The sequence below is a fragment of the Protobothrops mucrosquamatus genome, unplaced genomic scaffold, assembly GCF_001527695.2.
Source record: "Protobothrops mucrosquamatus isolate PMUCROS unplaced genomic scaffold, P.Mucros_1.0 scaffold_213, whole genome shotgun sequence".
Taxonomy (NCBI): Eukaryota; Metazoa; Chordata; class Lepidosauria; order Squamata; family Viperidae; genus Protobothrops; species Protobothrops mucrosquamatus.
The window spans coordinates 886,960-894,747 of NW_015386289.1; positions in this window are offsets into that span (position 1 = coordinate 886,960).

The window sequence follows — 7,788 nt, forward strand, 5'->3', positions numbered from 1 at the left end:
AATCAAGGGGTGAGGCTAAATAGCTGGCATGGAGAATAACCTGCTAAACAGTCCTGCTCCACATCAGCTCCAACAGTTGGGAGTTGAGGACATTGTATTATGGAGGTTCTTCTCTGTTCTTTGGGACCTGGATCCAGTCAGTGTTGGATGTTGGGGGAGAAGTAACTCCTTAGTCTCCTCCTTTGCGGAGTGCCATAGAGCTTGACTGTTTCTCCTCTCCTGTTTAACCTCTGACATGAAACTTCTGGGCAAGGTAATCCACTTTGGGTTCAGTATCATCAGTTTGCTGATGATACCCAGTTGTATTTTTGGACTCCATGATGCCCAAACCAAGATCTTAAAGTTCTATCCCAGTGCTTGGAAGTTGTATGCACCTGGATGGGGAGGAACCAACTCTGACTCAATCCTACCCAACAATTTTGAAATTCTTCATCTTTAATCATCTTTAACCTTTGAGGAAATTGCACTTCTCCATTCAAGGATTGTGCACAAGTTGAGGAGCCTTCTAGACTCACATTTACTGCTCAATGAGCTGATGGCATCTGTGGCCAGGAAAGCTTTTGCATACCTCAGCAAAAGGATTATACTAGTTGTGCCCTTTCCTGGATTGGGAGGCCCTTTAGACAGTTACTTGGGCCTTAGTCCCCTCACAGCTCAAATACTAAATATCTATACCTAGAGCTGCCATGTAAGACTACTTGGAAGCTGCTGGTGGTTCAGAGTGCAGCAGCACAAGCAGTGATGGATATGAATCCATGTGACATGCCTGCTTTGGGAGCTGCATTGATAGCCAGTGTGGTTGTGGATGCAATTCAAGGTTGGGTTATGACCTATAAAATCTACTTGTCACTAGTCTATCTCCCATAGTATCTGCCTGGACAGTATGAGCTGAGAGGTTTGCACATTCTGGGTCCCTTTGATCACACAGTATTGCCTGTCAGGGTCCTGGAAGGGTGCCTCATTTGTCACAGCCTCTGCCCTCTAGTTATCCTAGATTGCCCTGAAAATCCATGTGCCCTAGATTGCCCTGAAAATCCATGTGGCTCCTACCTTGTTGACATTCCAGAAAGCCCTAAAGACTCCCAATGCTTTGGACTGAAGTGGTTGCAGGCACCCTGTTGGGTATGTTTGTATGTGTGGGTGTTATTGGCTATATTTGCCAACTTGTTTTATTTTTATGTTTGTTGCATTTTTACTTTATTTTATATTAGTTTTTAAGCTGCCCACAGTCAGTGTGGAGTTGGGCAGTGCCAAATTGAATGGATTGAATTGGATTGAATGTTGGGGATTTGGTTAGGTCATACTATATATCAGGCCCCTTTGTTTCTCCTTACACCAAATCTCTCAGCGCCAAGATAGAACCCCATGAGTTGATAGTTCATTATGTTTTATGCCTGTGATGAAGCTTGTCTTCAATGAGGATATAAAATAATCTTGCAAGGTCAAGGTAGCCAAAATGCTGCCAAAGAAAAGTAATTTAATCTTGTATTTCAAGCAGCAAAACCACATATGAGTCTTCATGGAAATTATGTCAGATTCCAATCTCAGGAAGGAATTTGATACACAATGAGGAACCCACAGCAGAGCTCTCAAAAATTTAGATGAAATTGCTTTAATTGAGCATGAGTCACAGCAGCAACAAATCTGCATGCCATATAACAGATGGCTAATGAGCTTAGCTCTGAAAATTTGTTGTTTTGGCAGGACCATGGTTATTGCTATTAGGGTTGGCAAAGTGTAGCATTGTCTGTCAGAGTGTGTAGGACTCTGGCTGTGACATCCTTTTGCTGTTGATTTCTAGTCACCAAGGCTTGTTGAGGGAGCTTCCAGTGTCCCACTGGGACGATGCATTCAAATATTTCAGTTCCTTTACATTGCTCAAAATAAGTGATTCAAATATTTGGATGTATACTTCTACCAGATCGTTGGTAGTTCCATGAACAAGATGTTAACCCAATATTGAAGAAGATTAGAATAGTTGGCTGCAATGCCCTTATTTCAGACTGAAATACAATGCTGGAGTTGATGATCGGCATAGGAAAATGGGCTTGGTGAGAAATCCCTCCTGCGAAAACTGTTTCCCAACACCTCCCAGCTGAAGGTGTGCAGGTTAGGTTTTCAGTGAAACACAAGGTTGGTAATATTGTGGATTTTGAAGGAAAACCCATTTATCTTTGGGAAAACAGAGAGTGACATGATGAATGTTGAAAATGAATGATGAAGATCCCAACAGAAGGAATGTTCTTCTGTAGACCTAAGGAAAAGATCTGGAAGGCTCAACTAGTCAGGTCCCTCATTCACAGAGCAAGGGGATAGTAAAGAAGTGAAGCCTTTATTGTAAATCAGTGTAAGATGACTATATTTACATAGAACTTTTATATAATAAAATACATGTTTAAAAAGAAAGCTATTTCTTGTTCTTTAACCTTTTTTAAAAAACAAACAAACATGTATATGACAAGAAATTTACCTCCAGTATTCCAAGCTAGTTTAAGAACTACTATGTCAAATATTTATATCACTTTTTCTCCAGACCATTCTCATTCAATCTGATGGAAAATAAATTGCTTTTATTTAGATTTTTAAGAAGAGACTAGACAGTCACTTGTCTGAAATGATATAGGTTCTCCTGCTTGAGCAGGGGGCTGGACTAGAAGACCTCCAAGGTCCCTTCCAGCTTCTATTCTATTCTATTCTATTCTATTCTATTCTATTCTATTCTATTCTATTCTATTCAGCATGCATGTGAAAGAGTACATTTGAATGAACACTTGGTTGAAGGGCATATGCATAAGCTATGGTTTTCACTAAACAGTAATTTCTCCAACGACCTGCCATCTTTCTGGTTTTCCATGCTTTGTCCTTGGGAAAAAAAAATCATGATGACAGAATTCCCTCTTAACAGAAAAAACAAATTGCAGATCTAAAGGCCTTGAGAGAAAATAGGGATATAAAATGCACATATGCAGAAGGATGCTGCACAGTGCAGCATTTCAGCAGCCTCTTTTCATTCTGAATGCTAGGGCATACCTGCATTTAGCAGTTTAACTCTTAACTCACAGCCTTAGTGTTATTCCCTTTGCTTTTTATTCTAATACTCTTCCCATGAATATATTCTCTGCCATCTAAGCTGTTGCTATCCTGTGCTTAAGCTATTTGGGCAAGAGCTTGAAACTATTCAGTTCAAATTACAGGCTACCCTTGACTTCTGCTTGGACAGCTCCAATGTGCTTCCCCCCTTCGTGTTCCAGGAAGCGAAATCCAGTTGTTTTCCCTCTTTTGGTAGATCCTCCTGGACATATACAATTGTGCACAAGTATGTCTAGGTACATACAGAGTTAAATTAAATTAAATATACAGAGTTAAGTGAAAATTGAATTTCCAAGATTAAAGCATCAAAATACAGATAAGGACAAGTAGACAAATTAACTTTTATTCTTTTCCGCATGCAACTGAATAGATTCCATACTTCCTCGTATTAGTACTAAGGAAATAGTGTATTGATTATGATCTTCACTTTAGGAGATGAGGGTGGGGTCAAATGCATCATCAGTTTGGAGTCATTATGCTCCCACAAGAAACCTGAATCCAGCCCTCCTCCCCTGAATTCCACTGATCCTTATCTAGCGCCAATTTGGCTTGACTGTTAGTAGATCAGATTCTTGCATATAGGTAGCATGAAATAAACTTTTACTGCTTTGAATTATATTCCTGTTCCTGGGTTTCTTGCACCTGACATTCACCTTAGCAAAGAGAAAGTTCCTAGTTGGAAAACAGGCAGGATTTTTTTAAATGATGATTTTCCTGCAGTAAGTAATTTCCCCCCCCACTGCCTTTTCTTTTTCTTTATTTCTTTTTGAATAATCCCTGAGAGTTACCCCCCCCCCCAATCATTAGAGTTGAAAAGTTACTTCAGCAGCATCGTGGTTTGCTGTGGATTCTGCTGAATAGTGGAAAAAGTTGGATAGCAACAATGATTAATCTTACTGTATAAGGTTGGCCTAGACCAGGGGTAGGCAACCTTGGCTCTTTTATGACTCGTGGACTTCAACTCCCAGAATTCCTGAGCCAGCATGGCTGGCTCAGGAATTCTGGGAGTTGAAGTCCACAACAAAACCCAAGGCAGTTGGACCTTCCTTAAAAAAGTATAGATATTTATACATTCCAAACATCCCAATTTGAGGTCCATAACTTCAAAGGGTAATGGGGGTTCACAAGACTATTTCTCAGGGGGAAAAAAAAGAATTTCCTTGCAGACAGACCTCTCTCATGCCAGGGAGAAGACTGAGTCCTTTCCCCCCCCCCCCGACTCTTGGTTTTGCCTATGGAACGAGCTGTTTTTTCATGGAAAAATATTCAGTCTTATGGATTCTCCCTTCATAGCAGAATGAAATGGTATGAGTCAAGCATATATTTATAATACTAAGGACAAGGACTAGATTATGTAAATCCTCAGAATGTCAAGACTCTTTATTAAGAACAATATATGACATTCCTATAACAGTTTCTGACTATTCCTGAACTATTGAGACGATTAGAATGTTTGTGGTAGGACAAACCTCAGAGACCCTGGCTGTGTTAGGAGAAAGATGACATTCTCATACAGAAAGGGAATATATCAGGGAAACATCAGCATAAGGAAAAGAAAAGGCTAACTCACATTTTTAGTTTGACATGTTTTTATAGTGACAGTTTACTTCTCTTCCCAAAGGAATATCTCTGTAGCCTTTGAGTATGTAGTACTTCAGCGCCAGAAGCTGAATTAAATATCGTTAATAGAAAATGTCTATGTTTTTAGTCTTTAGTTTCAAACATTTGAATAATTCATTTGAAAAGGTGGTAAATATTTTAAATACCTCTGCTAACACATTTTTATTTAAAGCCACACATTTTTATTGATTGTAGGCTTCTCAGTGAAATCCCATAAGTAGTTTATTGAAAACACAGATACATTAACAATAACAATAAAATGAATAATTAAAACAGAAAAAACAAAAAAGCACAGAGCCCAGTAAAATTTAGGGAATAAAACGGTCTTCACTTCACAGCAAAATAAAACTATACTCAGTGTCCATAGGACTATGGGTAACTGAAATAATAACAGACTTTACTGCCTTGAGGGTTGCTGTTGCCACTGTAGGAAGTCATCTACAAATCACCAGCAGATGAAGACCACCAATGAAGAAGAAGACCCCCAGGAACCTTTAATTTCTGCATAATCAAAATTTCATCTCCCAGAGAAATTCCCAAATATGTTGTGCATGTAGAAACTCCACATAACATAAAGATACAATGGGTATAGAAAGTCTACACACCCCTTTTAAAATGCCAGGATTTTGAGATGTAAAAAATTCAGATCAAGATAAATTACTTCAGAGTTTTTTCCACCTTTAATATAATATATGAACTGTACAATTCAATTGAAAACCAAACTGTTTTTGTTTGGTGGGGGGAAAATAAAAAGCTAGAATAACACGGCTATGTACACCCGTTTATAAGTAGGGATGTGACAGAATTAACCAAACACATTTAAACTGATGTTAAATAGTAGACAGTACACACCTGCCTTCAGTTAAAATGATTCTCATCAAGCTCATATAAAGTTCAGCTGTTCTGGTTGGATTTTTATGGCATTTATTCAGTTGCCTCTTGCAGCTAAAGCCATGATCTGCAAAGAGCTTACAAAGACTCAGATGGATCTCATTGTTGGAAGATGTCAGTCAGGAGAAGGGTATTGTTCCAAGGCATTGGATATACCATGGAACACAGTGAAGATAGTCATCAACAAGTGGCCAACAATGCCATTACCAAGAACTGGATTTCCCTCCAGAATTGATGAAAAAACAAGAAGAAAAGTGGTCCATGAGGCTGCTAAGAGGCATAAAGGACCTGTAGGAATTTCTGGCAAGTACTGGTTGTGTATTGTGTATACCAACCATCTTCATGTGTCTGTGATGTAGGGTAGGGTGGCAAGGTGGAACCCTTTCCTTACAAAGAAAAACATCTAAGCCTGGCTTCATTTTGCAAAAACCTACATCAGGTCTGACAAAACCATGTGGGAAAATGTGTCATGGTCTGATGAGACCAAGATTGAACTTTCTGTGTGGGAATAATGTCCTTATAGCCCACGTGTAGGACACCATGCGGCTGCACCACGTGGATGGAAAAAGGAACAAAGAAGAAATATGAGCCCCTCTTGCAAACTCCCCTTTTACCCATATGTTAATATGTATCCACCCCTTCTTGCATTCTGTAACCACCCATTTTATACTAACACAATAAAAGAGGGTCTCAGAGTCAGCTCTGGGCGACTCATCCCAGACATGCTCTAGGCTCTTATCACGAGAAGTCCTTGTGTCATGTCATTAATTTGCGGCCTTCATGAGAAGCCCACCAGACATCGGCATTTTTGGCCATAATTTTGGCCATAATTCCAAAAAGTATGTTTGGTGCAAAAACAATACTGCCCATCACCAAACGTATACCATACCTACATACCTGCTTTGGGTCTGCATTTCTTCAGCTGGAACTGGGGCTTTAGTCAAGGTGGAGGGAATTATGAACAGTTCCAAATATCAGTCAATTTTGCACAAAACCTTCAGGCCTCTGCTAAAATGCTGAAGATGAAGAAGAATTTCACCTTTCAACATGACCCCAAACATACCTCCAAATTAATAAAATAATGGCTTCACTGGAAGATCAAAGTTTTGGAATGGGGCCAGCCAGAGCTCAGAGCTCAGTCCAACTGAAAATCTGTGGGATGACCTGAAGAGGCCTGTGCATTGGAAATTCCCTGGCAATCTGACAGATTTTGACCACCTTTGCAAGGAAGAGTAAGCAAAGATTCCCAAGGTAAGATATGCCATGCTGATAGGGTCTTACCTCAAAAGACTGAATGTTGTCATAAAATCAAAAGGTGCTTCAATAAAGTATTAGTTTAAGGTTATGCACACTTATGCAACCACGTTTTTATTTTCCGCCCCCCCAAAAAGATTTCAGTTTGTTTTTCAATTATACACCTTATAACCGTGGTGGCGAACCTATGGCATGCGTACCACAGGTGGCACGCAGAGTCCTCTCTGTGGGCACGCGCGCCATCACCAAGTCCTAGGCCTTCAGCTGGGTTTTATAAATCCTTGTTGCGTTAGGCCTGCGCCGCTGAGTGCAAAAAAACCCCAAATGTTCAATCAATCAATCAATTTCAACTTCTTTCGGGAAAAAAAAATCTCACAAAGTTGGAATTGATTGATTGAACTTTTTAGTCCCACCCAGTCTGCCATTACTACGGCCCACCTGGCACCCGACGATACATAAGTGGGTTTTGGGTTGCAGTTTGGGCACTCGGTCTCTAAAAGGTTCGCCATCAGTGCCTTATATATTATATTAAAAGTGGAAAAAATTCTGAAGTGTTTTATCTTGGTCTGATTTTTTTACATCTCAAAAATCTGGCATTTTAACAGGGGTGTGTAGACTTTCTATATCCACTGTAACTCAACAGTCCATCACAGTCTAGCAATCACATCACATTATCTCCATTCATATTTCATGGGAAGGGAATAATTTTACACATTGCATTCAGTTTCCAGACCTCTGGTATTCTAATTATGTCAGCATGATAAAAACACAGTATTTGAAAAACTGATTTATATCTAGATGATTCAACGGCCACTAGAATCCATGAAAATGCAAAAATCACAAGCCACAATTTGCTCAGCTCTAGATTGTGCAGGAGCAGTGCACTTCTAGCCTCCAGTGGGTGCTCTCACCCTATCACATAAGGTTCTCTGA